Raw genomic sequence first — 17575 nt, forward strand, 5'->3', positions numbered from 1 at the left:
GCAAAGAAAGTCATGAAGTCATTACTAGTTAAAGTTAAAGGAATATTCGGCTCAATAGAGCTCTGACTCTTTGTCAGCCTGGCTACGGTGCTGAAAAGAAACCTGGGGTTGTTCTTATTTTCTTCAATTAGTGATGAGTAGTAAGATGTCCTAGCTTTACGAAGGGCTTTTTTATAGAGCAACAGACTCTTTTTCCAGGCTAAGTGAAGATCTTCTAAATTAGTGAGACGCCATTTCCTCTCCAACTTACGGGTTATCTGCTTTAAGCTGCGAGTTTGTGAGTTATACCACAGAGTCAGGCACTTCTGATTTAAAGCTCTGTTTTTCAGAGGAGCTACAGTATCCAAAGTTGTCTTCAATGAGGATGTAAAACTATTGACGAGATACTCTATCTCACTTACAGAGTTTAGGTAGCTACTCTGCACTGTGTTGGTATATGGCATTAGAGAACATAAAGAAGGAATCATATCCTTAAACCTAGTTACAGCGCTTTCTGAAAGACTTCTAGTGTAATGAAACTTATTCCCCACTGCTGGGTAGTCCATCAGAGTAAATGTAAATGTTATTAAGAAATGATCAGACAGAAGGGAGTTTTCAGGGAATACTGTTAAGTCTTCAATTTCCATACCATAAGTCAGAACAAGATCTAAGATATGATTAAAGTGGTGGGTGGACTCATTTACATTTTGAGCAAAGCCAATTGAGTCTAATAATAGATTAAATGCAGTGTTGAGGCTGTCATTCTCAGCATCTGTGTGGATGTTAAAATCGCCCGCTATAATTATCTTATCTGAGCTAAGCACTAAGTCAGACAAAAGGTCTGAAAATTCACAGAGAAACTCACAGTAACGACCAGGTGGACGATAGATAATAACAAATAAAACTGGTTTTTGGGACTTCCAATTTGGATGGACAAGACTAAGAGTCAAGCTTTCAAATGAATTAAAGCTCTGTCTGGGTTTTTGATTAATTAATAAGCTGGAATGGAATGAAATTGGCCATTTGGGGCAATAACTGCCCTCCACCTAGAGGGAACAATCCACCCTCTTCCGACAGAGGACCATGGTCTCAGATTTGGAGGTGCTGATTCTCACCTCAGTCTCTTTACACTCAAACCTGCTCAATGTGCGTCAGCGGTCACCGCCTGATGAAGACAACAGGACTACATCATCCACAAAACGCAGAGATGCAGGAAGAAGAAGTTTTTGGAAGTTGGCCTGCTTCATATTTAAAATAAATAAATATGATTTACACATTTTGGAATGAAAAGCACAGAGATTTCCATTTGGAGGTCACAAGAGTAGTTGTGGCTCTGAAAAATGCAATTTTAACCCAGTTTTTTTAAAAGAAATCTCGATTTTTTTTTTTAAAAATTCCAGAATGTAATTTCTTAACCATCTTATTCTTCTGTATCATCACATTTTTACGCTTGGTCTGTGCCCATTTCCATCACGATGTGATGGGTTAGGTAGCCCTGTTGTGTCATTTAGTGACAGGTGGAGAGACATGTTTTTTGACAGCTGTGTCCTTTCTCTTTGACAGCGCACAAAACTATTTGCTTCACTTCTACATTTTCAGGGAATATTCATCTGTGTTTTGGTTATGGTCATGGTTATGGCCATGCTTATGGTTATGTTTGGGGTAACTTTTCCACATACATAACACAGTCATGCAACAGGGGTACCCGACTCATTGCATATTGATGTTTGGTCAAAATGACCAACTTGCATCAAAAACAACTGTTTGCATCAAAATGTGACGACTTGGGTGCGCGACTGCGCTGTTAAAGTGTATGAGGTCAGTTTAATGTCAGAAAGAGTGTGCTAAGAAGTTCAGGTGTTTACAGGATTAATGCTTTCTGGGGATAATTCTGGAGAAAACATAAATTATTAGTAGAAGACAAGTTTATGACATGGATGATATATCTTAAAGCTGTAATCCTTTTAATATATAAATTGAAATGAATAAGCCAATTCAGCATCTCTGTATGTGCGGTACATGCCGGGCCAGGTCAATGTTCATGACAATGCAAGACACACAATAATGCCCCACAGCAACGTAAATATAGAAGATTTTGAGTGCTGGAAAGTTGACTTTTCAAAGAATTTTTGCAAAAAATGGGGCTACAGAATAGCTAAGAAGTGGAAAAAAGAACTTGTGGCCCTAGCTTATGTACTCATGCTACAAAACGCCCCCATAGTACCAACTAAAGGAGACGAACCAGAGACCGTTGAAGTTGATATTTCCTGATCTGTTACAACAGGTTGTTGGGAAAACGAGACATTGGCAAAAAACAAATGGCATCCCTGCTGTTGTGTGGGCCGCCAGAAGAGGAGGTACTGCTGGCCCACCACCAGAGGGCACCCTGCCTGAAGTGCGGGCTTCAGGCACGAGAGGGCGCTGCCGCCACGGACACAGCCGGGAGTGACAGCTGTCTCTCATTATTTCCTGACAGCTGTCACTCATTCTTCATCATCTCACTCCATAAAACCCAGACGTCATCTCCACCTCATCGCCGAGATATCGTACTTCTATGGAGGTAACTTTCTCTGCCTGTATTAATTGATTCCAAGAGCTATTGTGTTGCAGCTGTCAACCAGAGGACCGGCGTGGGTCGCGACTGTTTCGTCCTACGTCCCGTCAGATAAGTGGTTAAACAGACGCTGCACGAGTGTGTGTTAGAGGTGGAGGTGGCATTCCCACCATTGTTGTTACGGGGTGTACACACACCCACACTTGACTGTCTTTGCTCTTCGCCAGCAGTACCAGATCCGACAGTCGGGGACGGTGATCATCTGGGAATTCGGGACTTGGCGGCTCCAGTATTCACCAGGTTCGGTGGCGGCGGAAATCGTGTGGTTCCGGCTCTTCTCTGGACAGACGTCTTCTATCCTCGAGCCTGCCCACACGTCACCTTTGTGGATTGACTGTTATCAGATTCTGAGATTGTCTGTGTATTCGTTGTGCACCTTCACAATATTAAATTGTTACTTTTTTGGCTCATCTATTGACCGTTCATTTGCGCCCCCTGTTGTGGGTCCGTGTCACTACACTTTCACAACACCTGCATGTACGTAGATATCAATGAGTATCTCGTATGGAAAGACGAGTAAACCCTGCATGGCCATGCAACACACAGGGTATACAGTCTGAGACCTGTCCATGTCTAGGTATTCTTTATTATATACCATATAGATGGACACCTTATGAACAACCCAGTCTCATGGCAAGTCATGATTCAGCAGCACGAAATATACATTAATCTATTGGTTTGTGATATTGTGACAAAAAGTGCCTCATTTTCGTCACGCCAGCACAAATTCATTCTAATTCATTCTGTGAAGGCTGCACGAAATTAAACGTGAAGCGGGGGGTCGGGGTGGTTATGGTTAGGGTTGGGGGTAGGAGTAGGAGTAGGTTAGTAATAGTGAGTTAAAAAATCCTGTCACGAAAATTTGACTCATTTCGTGATGGGAGAATGGAAAAAACGTGACACTGGGCTGGTTATGAATCATCAGATCTATGCAGTAGTTTACCGTAACATAGACATTACATCATCATATATTAGGCTGTTTATTTGGATATATAACAGATAAAAGTAAAAATAATAATTAGAACTTATTAATTTAGTCCACTCAGCACATCCTTCGGGATCTTACGATTCTTTTGGAAAAGTGTGTAAAGCCCCTTTCACACTGGGCCACCGTAGAGTTGCGTAACGCAGCGTACCAACTACGGCAAGCTTATGCAGCCCCACGTGGCAATATGCTGAGGAACGCAAAGGGGTCTGCGAAATGGATGAAAAAAAATTAAACATGTTTATTTTTTGCAGACATTTGGCGTATGGCACTGGATGGAGTGCTCTACGCAAGTCGGTGCAACTACTATACACTATGCCTCTGCAATTGTACGCTACCCTACGCCATTCCGGCAAAAAATCCTTTTTGGTTTTTTATCAGTAAATATCTGCATTGCCAGATTTTATTCATCCCACTGGCCTCTGCTGAACTTTACTGGCAGTTAAGCTTCAAAACCACAGAAGAAGAGGCAGGCCAATGCTTCCACCCCCTGCGTGCAACACAGGCAGCCATTCCTGCATAATAGATATGCAGCACAATGCAACTTTATACAGGCCCGGTGTCAAAAGGGCTTATGGCAGATCGCAAATGCAAAGTGGGGCACCATGTTTGCATTCGTGTACCCGGCAAATTTAATTTTCCCATTTTTGCAGCCCAGGCGTACCGACAACCAGCCACGGAACAATGTGGACCTGGCACGCTGCTTTAAAAAGGCTTAAAATGCTCATTTAACTTTAAGCACAAGCTATAAATGGATCACTCACTCCGATATTGCGGCTTTGTTTAAGAAAGTGGGTAACCGTGAACGCTGACTAGAATATTTGACATGGTCATGACAAATGCGTGTTAATAATGCGGATTCAGCTTATAGAAATATACTGGTGTACTCACAACAGAGCTGAAGAAATGTAGTGACTGAAAGTAAAATGGAAACAGAAAGAACTCGATATAATATCAAGTTTCACACGAAAGGTTTTGGCTAGATATCTGATCACAGGTCCTCTGTGTCTGTTGTCAATAGTAATGTTAGTTATAGTTATGGTGGGTTACCTTGGTTTGCCAAAGTGAATCAGCAGGGAGACTATTTTATTATTAGATTTTATTGTTATTATATGTATTTTTTTCAAGCCTTATTAGTTGGAAATTCTGAATTCCTAGTGTTCACTGAATGCAGCATGAACTTCTAACCTTGCACCTGCAATTCCACAATATCATCTGCAAGATCTTACTCACTACATTTGCTATGGAATAAATATTTTACCAGCAATCAAATTAGCTGCAATGTTGCAATTTACCACAGAGACAAGGGTACTTCAGAAAAAGTAGGTTTCAACAGAAAGTAAATTTGGTCCAATTTATGAAAAGTCATTTCAACCCAAAAGGCAAATAAATAAATAAATAAATAAATAAAAATCAAATGTAAAATGATTACCATTGAAGTCAAATCACTCCCATATATACTTAATGTGTTACTACAATCAAAACCAGCGGCACAGAGGTCATGAAGTCTTATGAAAGTGTCGGTATGTTGCCACATCCTGTGACTTAACAAGAAGCCTCTTCAGATATCAGTGTGCAGAATCTTTCGAATTACATTCTTTCTCTTTACTGAAGACGGCAGTGGCAATTTTATATTATATGGATGCATGTCCTGGTTCCATAGAAGTGATTGAAAAAGGTTTAACCCCGCTGATATGTTACCGTGAATGCACATACATTAAACACCTTGCAGCTGAAGCTGTTGACTTGCAGTTTCTGTGAACCCGAGTTAGTTGTTTGTGTAGATGATGAGATAGATTTACGGCACTACATCCTCACCTTTAGTGTGGCAACAGATGGCAGCTGCAGCAGTTACGTGTGGGTGCTGAGCGCCACGAAGTCGATTAACCGCAGCTGACAAGGTCAATTTAGGAACATTGTCAACTTAATGTGTAATCTTTTTACAGATACAGTGCCAAGAACATGCATTTGCTCGCTCTTGATTTCTCCTTCTTCTGTGTATATTTCAGGGTAAAATGTTTCAGATATTTAAGCAATAAATAATAAATTATGCAACGTTTCTATAATGAGTTGGAATGGCATGTGAGTCCAGAATGTTTTTAGAACCTTAGACATTAGACCTCAATAGATAGATAGATAGATAGATATAGTCATTACAAGTGCAATGAAATTTCATCACACCCAATCACCTCAGACAAAGATACAATTAATCCACAATTATTACAAGTTGAACATAATAATGGCACACATCAGAATTAGAATAACCATACATACATTTGATTGTTTCTGTACGCTAAACTTTAAGACAGTCCGTCATCCGAATTGAGACAATGTGAATGTGCGGGAGCTGCAGCAGTGTCCCGCGCAGCTGCAAGCTAGGGGGAGTGGCAGGGTGGAGGCGGAGGGGGGGGCATGCGTCATGTGTGCAGATGAGTTTGTATCAGTCAGATGAGTTTGTATCAGTTTCTGTCAGTGTGTGCATAATGTCTGGAGTTGCCTTGACAACATCAGACTGTCGGGGAGGGCAGAAAATAAGAGGCTCACCAAGGCCGTAGAAATTCTTCTGGAGGAAAATGGCGGGGCGTTTTGACCTTCGGAGGCTGACAAGCTTGCCATGTTTAGGGTTGAGCAGAGAAACATATTTGCAGCTCCTCTGACTGTCCAAATCCAATTTACAACCCCTGGCAAAAATTATGGAATCACCGGCCTCGGAGGATGTTCATTCAGTTGTTTAATTTTGTAGAAAAAAAAACAGATCACAGACATGACACAAAACTAAAGTCATTTCAAATGGCAACTTTATGGCTTTAAGAAACACTATAAGAAATCAGGAAAAAAAATTGTGGCAGTCAGTAACGGTTACTTTTTTAGACCAAGCAGAGGGAAAAAAATATGGACTCACTCAATTCTGAGGAAAAAATTATGGAATCACCCTGTAAATTTTCATCCCCAAAACTAACACCTGCATCAAATCAGATCTGCTCGTTAGTCTGCATCTAAAAAGGAGTGATCACACCTTGGAGAGCTGTTGCACCAAGTGGACTGACATGAATCATGGCTCCAACACAAGAGATGTCAATTGAAACAAAGGAGAGGATTATCAAACTCTTAAAAGAGGGTAAATCATCACGCAATGTTGCAAAAGATGTTGGTTGTTCACACTCAGCTGTGTCTAAACTCTGGACCAAATACAAACAACATGGGAAGGTTGTTAAAGGCAAACATACTGGTAGACCAAGGAAGACATCAAAGTGTCAAGACAGAAAACTTAAAGTAATATGTCTCAAAAATCGAAAATGCACAACAAAACAAATGAGGAACGAATGGGAGGAAACTGGAGGAAACTGGAGTCAACGTCTGTGACCAAACTGTAAGAAACCGCCTAAAGGAAATGGGATTTACATACAGAAAAGCTAAACGAAAGCCATCATTAACACCTAAACATAAAAAAACAAGGTTACAATGGGCTAAGGAAAAGCAATTGTGGACTGTGGATGACTGGATGAAAGTCATATTCAGTGATGAATCTCGAATCTGCATTGGGCAAGGTGATGATGCTGGAACTTTTGTTTGGTGCCGTTCCAATGAGATTTATAAAGATGACTGCCTGAAGAGAACATGTAAATTTCCACAGTCATTGATGATATGGGGCTGCATGTCAGGTAAAGGCACTGGGGAGATGGCTGTCATTACATCATCAATAAATGCACAAGTTTACATTGATATTTTGGACACTTTTCTTATCCCTTCAATTGAAAGGATGTTTGGGGATGATGAAATCATTTTTCAAGATGATAATACATCTTGCCATAGAGCAAAAACTGTGAAAACATTCCTTGCAAAAAGACACATACGGTCAATGTCATGGCCTGCAAATAGTCCGGATCTTAATCCAATTGAAAATCTTTGGTGGAAGTTGAAGAAAATGGTCCATGACAAGGCTCCAACCTGCAAAGCTGATCTGGCAACAGCAATCAGAGAAAGTTGGAGCCAGATTGATGAAGAGTACTGTTTGTCACTCATTAAGTCCATACCTCAGAGACTGCAAGCTGTTATAAAAGCCAGAGGTGGTGCAACAAAAATACTAGTGATGTGTTGGAGCATTCTTTTGTTTTTCATGATTCCATAATTTTTTCCTCAGAATTGAGTGATTCCATATTTTTTTTTTCCCTCTGCTTGGTCTAAAAAAGTAACCGTTACTGACTGCCACAATTTTTTTTCTTGATTTCTTATAGTGTTTCTTAAAGCCAGAAAGTTGCCATTTGAAATGACTTTAGTTTTGTGTCATGTCTGTGATCTGTTTTTTTTCTACAAAATTAAACAACTGAATGAACATCCTCCGAGGCCGGTGATTCCATAATTTTTGCCAGGGGTTGTATGAGTATTCTCTGGTCTCCAACATCTTCCTTTGCAAAGCATACATTTGCTCCGAGATGTTATCCAACTTACATCTGAGTTCAAGCATTAATGCAGTCTGAGAATGTATCGTCTTGCCCAACTCATTAATCATGACGGACAGGTGAGGGGTCGTGGTTCTTGTAGCAGCCGTCTTGCCAACTGTCCGATAGGTCAGGGCAGCACATAAACCAATAAGTACCAGCCCAAACCAAATATAAATATCTTCGACATCCTCCACAGAGAGTGGTACCAAGCATGCAACACGCCACTTCTCCCAGGCGTCAAGAACATAGCCCACAGGGTAGGTTCCGTCTGGGCAAGTAGGGTCCCCCAGCTCTGATTTCCTTGTTGAAAAAATGGTGTCAATAATGTTCAGAGACCAGCTGATCAATTCCATGGTTGATCCAAAAATAGTTTGAAAATTCACAGTATGCTGAAGTAGGGACTTTGAAGGTTGGAGCAGAGATGGAGGAGAGAGGAGGAGATGCAACCACCCTTGTTGGAGTCCCAAGCTGGACTTAACAGTTTTAGAAGAAGAACTCAGCCTTTTTATTTCCTGTGACTTACGTAATTTTGTCATGTTAATTTAATGTCTTAATGCATTTATCCACCAGCGCATGCACTTTCTTCGTCGACTCCGACTGTCTGGTGTATGTAGGAATATTATGTTGATTTTCTATAGAGCAACAATTGAGTCTGTGTTACGCTATGGTATTACTAGCTGGTTTTGTAATTTAATGGTTAAATCAAAAACTCAAATATTAAATCTGATTAAGATAGCTGGCAAAATCATGGGTATGGTGGTACCTGTAACTCCCCAAGAGTTGTATGAACAGGCAGTTCTCAGATGTGCAAACAATATTTTAACAGATGTGTCTCATGTACTGCACTCTGAATATATTTTATTTAACTCAGGAAGGAGGTACAGGGTTCCTCTTTGTAAATATAATTGATATAAACATTCATTTATTCCATTATCAGTGAAGCTCATAAATCAGCAGATAGTTCAGGGAAGATAGCATAAGGTTATGTATTGCGGAATTTGCACAAAGATGTTAATAATGTTGTGTATTTATATTTTAACCTTAGACTTACTATGTTGTTTTGATGTATGGGTGCTATGTACTGAATGTGTTGTTGTGTAGCAGACCCCTCTGTCCAAGGCAAATTTCTCCTTAGGGAGACAAATAAAGACACTTTGACATTGACTTTGATTTATAAATTGCTTAGGTTCTTGTTATCATTAACACATTATTATTATTATTATTATTATTATTACTTCTATTTTTGTCATTTGATTTTTAAATGGACCACAATGGAAATAAGTGTTTTCAGATTGTTGTGTCATCCATGTATTTCTAATGTATTCACAATTATTTTATGTAGTGACATTGAACTTACTAAATAAAATCACGCACGCACGCACTCATGCTTTTAATATAAAGATGATTTACTGCCCCCTGCTGGAATGGCGTGTGAGTCTAGAATGTAATTAGCAACGTATATTGTTCAGTGCTGTTAGCCAATATCCACAGTTTCTCCAATAACTGAAATATTTGTTTTGGCTGCATTCAGCGTTGACCCAAAATACATAAGCAAACCAAACGGCAAATGTCAGCTCTCACCAGTATGTCCGTGATCAAGGTTGCATGCACGCATGCACACAGACAGAGCTTTTTGTCTTTTCTGCATTCTGCCACAAGCAGGTGCTTCTATTTTTACACACCCACAATCAGAGACAGTGGCAGTACAGTTTTCACTCATGGTAATGGCAACATGACACTTAACTGACTAAACCAACTGAACTACAAAAACACAATAAATCAATAACACTAACAATACTGTTAAACTGACATGAACCACAATAGCAATTTTTTAATCCACAAACTCCAAACTCCCATGGTGCACTGCAGCACAATGTCCATTGTTCACTGTTGTTAGGTAATATCGCTAATTTCTCCAAAAATATTAGTCCTATCAACTTTCTGTTTTTGTAGCGTTCATTCTTGACCCAAAATACGTACATAAGCATACCAAGCTCTCCCCAGTTTGTCTGTGATCAAAGCCACGCCCACGCACACCCACAGAGGCCACTTGGCTTTTATAGCGGTTCAAATACAAATGAATCAATCATTTTTAATAGCCAGAATATTTAATGAAATTTACAAGCTTATCGAACAACAACAGCAACAACAGTGAAATAAAAAAAAGTTCAGATATAAAATGTACGCTTGACAGTTACTGGCACACTTTAATGAATTTATAGTAATTCATCCCTTTACAGCCAGTTTCCTTTCCTAGGGTGAATACATGAACATTTACAAGTTTCTTTGACTTCATTTATATCAATCATTAAGAAATCCAAACACTATGACATTGTAGCAGTGGTGTCCAAAGTATTCCAGAAAGGGATTGACATCACTTTGAGCAGATGAGATGAGTTCATCAGTGAAATCACCTGCTGGAGTCAGTGGCTGCAAAGAAAACTTGCACCCTCACTGCCCTTTCTGGAATACTCTGGACACCACTGCCTGGAGCAGGCAGTTCTCAAAAACTGATAGATGAGTGAGGAAAGCCACCTAGACACCCATGAAAACTCTAATGGAGTTACAGACTTCTGTGGCTGTAATTACAACTCTTCAAGGTGGAGTGCAGCAGAGAAGGATTTTCATAAATGAAGATGTGAAATGTCAGCCAAAATTTGCCAGAAGGCACATGGGAGGCTCAAGCCTAGATGTGATGCATTTTCTTCTATTAAAATATGCCAGCAACTGTCTCACGTGTACTTTATGTCTATTTTTTTCTCACTGTATGAAAGCATTTTGTTGTTTGCATTCAGTAACTTTGAACACATGGTTAAAATTCTAATGATACAATTAGTTATTTTGCATGTTTTCTGAACATATTAAAAGCTACACTAAGTGGGATGTAGTGTCAGCTAGTGGTGAGGTTGCAGATTGCATTATACCATCGTCGGCCATAATTTTGTTTACCTTCATTTCTTCAAGTGACAGGGATTCGTGCTCCTCCTTTCAACACAAAAATTCACAAAAATTAGGGTTCTCAAACATGTTACCCTGTAGTAGGAACTAGTACACAATGTATAGAGGAACAACTGGTTCCTCTTCAGTTTTCTTCAATCTTGTGGTCATGCTACTACATGGTGGAAATGATGGAAAAGATGGAGTAAGTTTGTCCATTTTGGGCTACTGTATCAACATGGCGGTGCAACATGGCAGCCTCCATGACGGGGCCCGCTTCATTGTACAAATGAAGGGCTCATTATAAACTCATGAAAAAGCATTGTTTCAGGTTACGAGGGGCAATTGAGAGGTTTGAGCCCAATCCAGAACAAGTAGGGCATGAATTTGTCAAAAAATAGTGCACAGATCTTTTTTTGGGGGGGGGGATAGGCATATGTAGTATGCCAATTGGGTGCCATAGTCTCATTTGAGGGTGGGCGCTAAAGGGTTCAAATGAAAGCTCGTATGACGCGATAAATATACTTCCAGGGATACCGCCCAGTCACTCATCTGTCCCCATCAGAAACATGGCACTGTCTCTGGGTTTTTGGGCAAATTACATGGCAAACAAAGCAAAAACACTAAGAAAAAGTGTTGCGGTTTGGTTATGACCTGGAGCTCAAACATTTTGAGGCGGTTGTGCACGCGTTGATGAGAGACAACTACTCTGTCAAGGTCTCACTAAACCGTTTCACGCAGGGGGTTCAAACGAGACTGCACTGCCCGTATCTAATTTGGTACAAATACTGATAACAATCCAGATTTTGTGCATTGTGATCACCAAAAAATATCACTAATATTTACAGAAACATATAAAGATGAATTTTGAAACCGATCCAAAGAGAGGGGCGGATCCAAAACTAAATAAGAATTTTCTGCACATTTAACTCAATGCATATCTTTAATATGTCCTTTTTTTTCAAACCAAGCTAAGGTCTTTTGACCAAAAGCTTGGTTTTAAAAAGACATATTAAATAAATGGTAAGCAAACTGGACTGCATTTATATAGCGCTTTTCCATCTGCATCAGACGCTCAAAGCGCTTTACACATCAATGCCTCACATTCACCCCGATGTCAGGCTGGTGCCATGCAAGGCGCCCACTACACACTGGGAGCAACTAGGGGATTAAGGACCTTGCCCAAGGGCCCTTAGTGATGTTTCGGTCAGGCTGGGGTTTGAACCGAGGATCCTCTGGTCTCAAGCCCAACACTTAACCACTAGACCATCACCTCCCCTAAATATAACATATTAAAGATCTCCTTGGAGTTAAGTGTGCAGAAAAATCTTATTACCTCCGCCAAGGAGGTTATGTTTTCGGTCGCGTCCGTTTGTTTGCTGGTTGATTGGTTTGTTAGCAGGATTACTAAAAAAATCCTCATATAAGCTGTGTGATGACATAAGCAATGTGAGTGTCCAATCGGAATTGGTTCACCGTCACATGGTTTTCCAAAATCCATTCGTAGGGCAGATTCACCTCACATGACACACCAAAGATTGTTTTTAGGAGTGATGTGTTACTCGTTTATTTATTATAGTTTGCTGTGTGTTTTGATTAAATGTGTGTGGAAAATCATTTCTGCTTTACTTTTTCCTTTCTTATTTCTGATTGTAAACCTTTATTACACTTATAAAACACAACTATAGCATATATATTTTGAAAGAACAGGTTGTCCTGAAAAAAAGAGACATAAAACTTGATTGTGGGATGCAGGGAGAGCTGCTAACAGCAATAATAAAACATTTATGCCAGGCGAGTGAACTGTCCAAAAAATGCCCTCGGACCCCACAGGGTTAACCACTGAATCTGAAATATGACAGTAGATGCGTAAAACGACATGGAATAAGTCTCTTTGCCAAAGGGTATTCCATGTGATGTCAGTGATCCTATGGCCTTGGCGGAGGTTTGCGCTCTCCGGGTGCTTCTATTTAATTATTGCTACTATTTTTCTGGCACCTTAGTGTTTGTGAATGTGGTGTACAGCTTTATATATATATATACGAGGGCTGTCAATAAAGTAACGGTCCTTTTTATTTTTTTCAAAAACTATATGGATTTCATTCATATGTTTTTACGTCAGACGTGCTTGAACCCTCGTGCGCATGCGTGAGTTTTTCCATGCCTGTCGGTGACGTCATTCGCCTGTGAGCACTCCTTGTGGGAGGAGTCGTCCAGCCCCTCGTCGGAATTCCTTTGTCTGAGAAGTTGCTGAGAGACTGGCGCGTTGTTTGATCAAAATTTTTTCTAAACCTGTGAGACACATCGAAGTGGACACGGTTCGAAAAATTAAGCTGGTTTTCAGTGAAAATTTTAACGGCTGATGAGAGATTTTGAGGTGATTCTGTCGCTTTAAGGACTTCCCACGGTGCGAGACGTCGCGCAGCGCTCTCAGCCGCCGTCGTCAGCCTGTTCAAGCTGAAAACCTCCACATTTCAGGCTCTATTGATCCAGGACGTCGTGAGAGAACAGAGAAGTTTCAGAAGAAGTCGGTTTCAGCATTTTATCCGGATATTCCACTGTTAAAGGAGATTTTTTTTAATGAAAGACGTGCGGACGGGTCCGCGCGTCGATTCACAGCTGACGCGACGCCGCCACAGGAAAAACACCTCTGTTGAAAGCCTTAAGGACAAGTTGGAACATGTCCTGCTGTTAAACAATTTCTCATATACTCACTCCACTGAAAGCCATCAAAAGCCGCCTGGATTTTACAAATGGTTATCAACACGGAGGTGTTTTTCCTGTGCCGCCGCACCGCGTCGGCTGCGTCCCGACGCGCGGACCTGTCCGCATGTCTTTCATTTAAAAAATCTCCTTTAACAGTGAATGAAATCCATATAGTTTTTGAAAAAAATAAAAAGGACCGTTGCTTTATTGACAGACCTCGTATATATATATATATATATATATATATATATATATATATATATATATATATATATATATATATATATATATTTATATATATATATTTATTTATTTATTTATTTTTTTTTAATTAAGAACAATTTGAAATAAAAATTGCACAAGGGGTACCTGTTAGACAAGAGCACTTCAAGTGTTGGTGGAGGAATGCACTAGCTGGGTGCCATTCTTATTTATAAAGTGTTCACATTACTTCTGTAATACCCATATTTCAGTGTTTAAAAAAAATGACTTTCCATAAAAACAATCTTTTTGCTTCTTTAGATCATACTGTTCTGCAGATTGACATGACAGCATCTGTGCATCCGTCACTAAGCGTATGTGTCATCATCATTGTGAAACACTCACTAATACAATACTTAACGCTGCCATATATCAGTCACAATAATTACAGAGATGATAATCTCTTTAAACTGTTGGCCAAATGTCTGCACATTTCGTGCCATATTCCATGTGTATACAAGCTAATCGATGTGGGAGGCAGTGGGCGGAGGCCACACCTGCTAAGTTATAGCCGGTTACTACATCAGGCGCTGGGGTGAAGACACACTGTGTTTGCAGAAAGGCTAAAGAAAAAACAGGATTAATCACATTAACTGCTTCTTAAAGCTTAAAAATGAGTGTCTCAGCTGCTGCATTTATTTGAGAAAACCACATCAGCTTAAATTTGTAAAGTCTCAGTGGTGGTCACAGCTAACCTAAATGTTAGCTTCGGTAACCGCTAATCTGCTGAGAAGGTAACTGTAATAATGCTCAAGTGATAAGCTACTAAAACACTGAGCTGAAGCAACTGATAATGCCAACTATTATAATTAAGAAAAAACTACAAGAGAAAACTACTCTTTCTGTCGCTAAAACCCTAAAGGACCGGACCAAAAGAGATGAAATTTAAAACATGTTGTGTCATAAACATGGAAGTTCCCAAAAAGTTTGAGCATGCCAGCATCATTTACAAGCATTTTTGACTCTTAAATGCTATTTTAAAAAATAAAATAAATAAAAGTTAGCTGATTTTTAAAGTTCAGGGAACTAAATTTAGAGTGAAGCTAATTTACCTAACCAATCAAAGTCAGCTGAAAAGCATTTCTGCTCACAAAAAAGTTAGCTTCACTAATTAGCTGATCGCTAATTTAGTTAGGATTTACAAGCATTTTTGTCTGTTAAATGTTATTTTAAAAAATGTTGCCTGACTTTTAAAGTTCAGGCAACGTAATTTCATGGAAACTAATTTGTCTGCTAATTCTCAAAGTTGGTCATCTGGGCATTTAACCTCTAGGGGCGGGTTTTGTCGGTGAAAACATTGCCGAACTCAATACAAATACATGTAAGAGAGTGGCTATACGCCCAACCGTTGGTTCAATAAAGTAAATACACGAGCATATACGCCCAACCACAACCAACCAATGAGCGCGCTTGTAAGCTCACTTCCGGTTTCAATGCGGGAGGGAAAAAAGGCGGATATTTTTTCACTGGACGCGGGAGGGTTCGCAGCACGCGGAGGGGCTGTGATCTAAAGCGGTTGTGTTTGGCTCATCACACCCAGGGAACTGTGTCAAACTAACACCATCTTACAGCCAACAAGCAGTATTTTGTTCAAAAACTGTTTCGTCGTCGTTAACAGGCTTCCGTACAAAATGCTTATGAAGTTTGTCTGTTTTGATCCATTGCGGTGTTTTTGCAGTAATTAAAGATGGCGCCATTAAATGTGTCAAATATACGCCACAATAGAGCCCTAAAAAGTGGTGTAAAAAATGTAGTTTAGATGCACAAAACATGTAAAATACACGATCGCGGTTGGGCAAATAAGAAAAGACATTATACTCGTATTTATCCGCCCAATGGTTGGGCGTATAGCCTTTGCCTACATGTAATTTGGTCACTTTTCAAAGGGTTCAGACTTGTCAATAAAGTCAATTTAATGCACAGTGATTCATTTTAGGTCAGCTAAATCATCGTACCAGGCACTGATAGCGGTCAGCTGGTTGACAGAAGCAAGTCAGAAACAAAAGCTAACCGTCTGATTTCAACGAAACAGCATACAGCCAGAGTGTTTTCACCGAGCGGCCAGTCACGGAAGTACGAATTCTTGCATTCAGATTGGCCACTTCATCAGAAGTGATGTAGCGCCGACCTCGAGGATGGTTTTCAAAGTTAGCTGAAAAGCTAATCTACTAATTAGCTGTTCGCTAATTTGGTTAGGATGTACGAACATTTTTGACTCTTAAATGTTATTTTAAAAATGTTGCCTGACTTTTAAAGTTCAGGGAATGTACTGTAATTTGATGGAAGCTAATTTGTCTGCTAATGGTTTTCAAAGTTAGCTGAAAAGCTAAGTTAGCTTCACTAATTAGCTGTAACGGTAGTTGATTATATGTGCTATGGCCACCACTGTAAAATCTGTAGGATGCTTGAATTCTATAATCTGACTCATGCAGAAGCACACGCGCAGTAACTTAACCACGTGTGCAACCCCAAATTTCAAATAAGGGGGGAGGTTTTGAAGCTCTCCAGAGAGACCCCATCATTGCACCACCAAAATATAAACCCATCAAACAAGCTATTTCTGGTGCACACTCCTTCATGTGGTTGAGCTTCTATTTTTTCCTCACCCTTGAAACTGAACTGGATGATACTGTATACCCTCACTATGCATCCCTGACCATACGCTTAGCGCAAATTATATGAGGAGAATCATCTGCAGATAGGATGAATCACAGTATAGGTTATCCTAACCAGCACAAAGTCAACCCCCTGTCCCAAGGATGCATCTTAAAGGTTTATTTTTACTCAGCTGCGAATAGTTATGGCAGCAAACCACCATATGGTTGTAAGATTGAGTGGTCTTGGTGGAACAAAATGGGGATGGAAATTACAGAGGGAGAGAGCTGGTGTCACACAGGCCTCTCATTCCTCCTCTTCCACCAGAGCTGATTGGGTAAATACACAAAGGTTCCTCCGGGAGCACGAACTGCTTGGATCTATGAGGTTCACAGATTATGACCCGGGGTCACAAGCATCACCTTCATATTTAGGTCAGGGTCACAAAATTTTATGAAATTCTGAAAAGTAGGTTTAAATTGATGGTCTGAGAAATGTAATCATCTATTGTGACATTTAATAGACTAAATAATTCATCAGTTCATAGCATGTCAAGCTCATGTCTCTGGATCCTCAGGATTTGAGATCGAGATATAACTGGGAAGAGTTTACAGAGTCATGATGAGGTGTTAAGCAGTGCTGATACTATATCTTTGCAGGAGAACAAAGGTCCAAGTCTTGATGGTCCTGGTGCTTCCTGTCTTAATATATGGTTGTCAAATCTGACCTAAGGTGATAACTACCTGTAGATGTCTTCGGTATGAGGTCTCTTCGGAGGATCTTTGGGGATGACTTTGTGTCTAATGAGTGGTTTCTTATGTAGACTCAGATGAGGAAGATCTTGCATTGTGAAGGAACCTCATGACATTTTGTCCACGTGGCGTATTTTTCCAAGCACGATCCAACACGCAGTCCAAGGGCACGCCCACATTTCACCTGGCTGGGACACATCAATGATTACTTTCAAGAAGTGTGGATGGACTGGTTGATTCTGTGGTATGGTGGGTGGATGCGGCGACACACAGCACCAGCACATGCTCCCAGACCTGACCTCTG

This window comes from Thalassophryne amazonica, chromosome 12 (genome assembly GCF_902500255.1).
Source record: "Thalassophryne amazonica chromosome 12, fThaAma1.1, whole genome shotgun sequence".
NCBI classification, from domain to species: Eukaryota; Metazoa; Chordata; class Actinopteri; order Batrachoidiformes; family Batrachoididae; genus Thalassophryne; species Thalassophryne amazonica.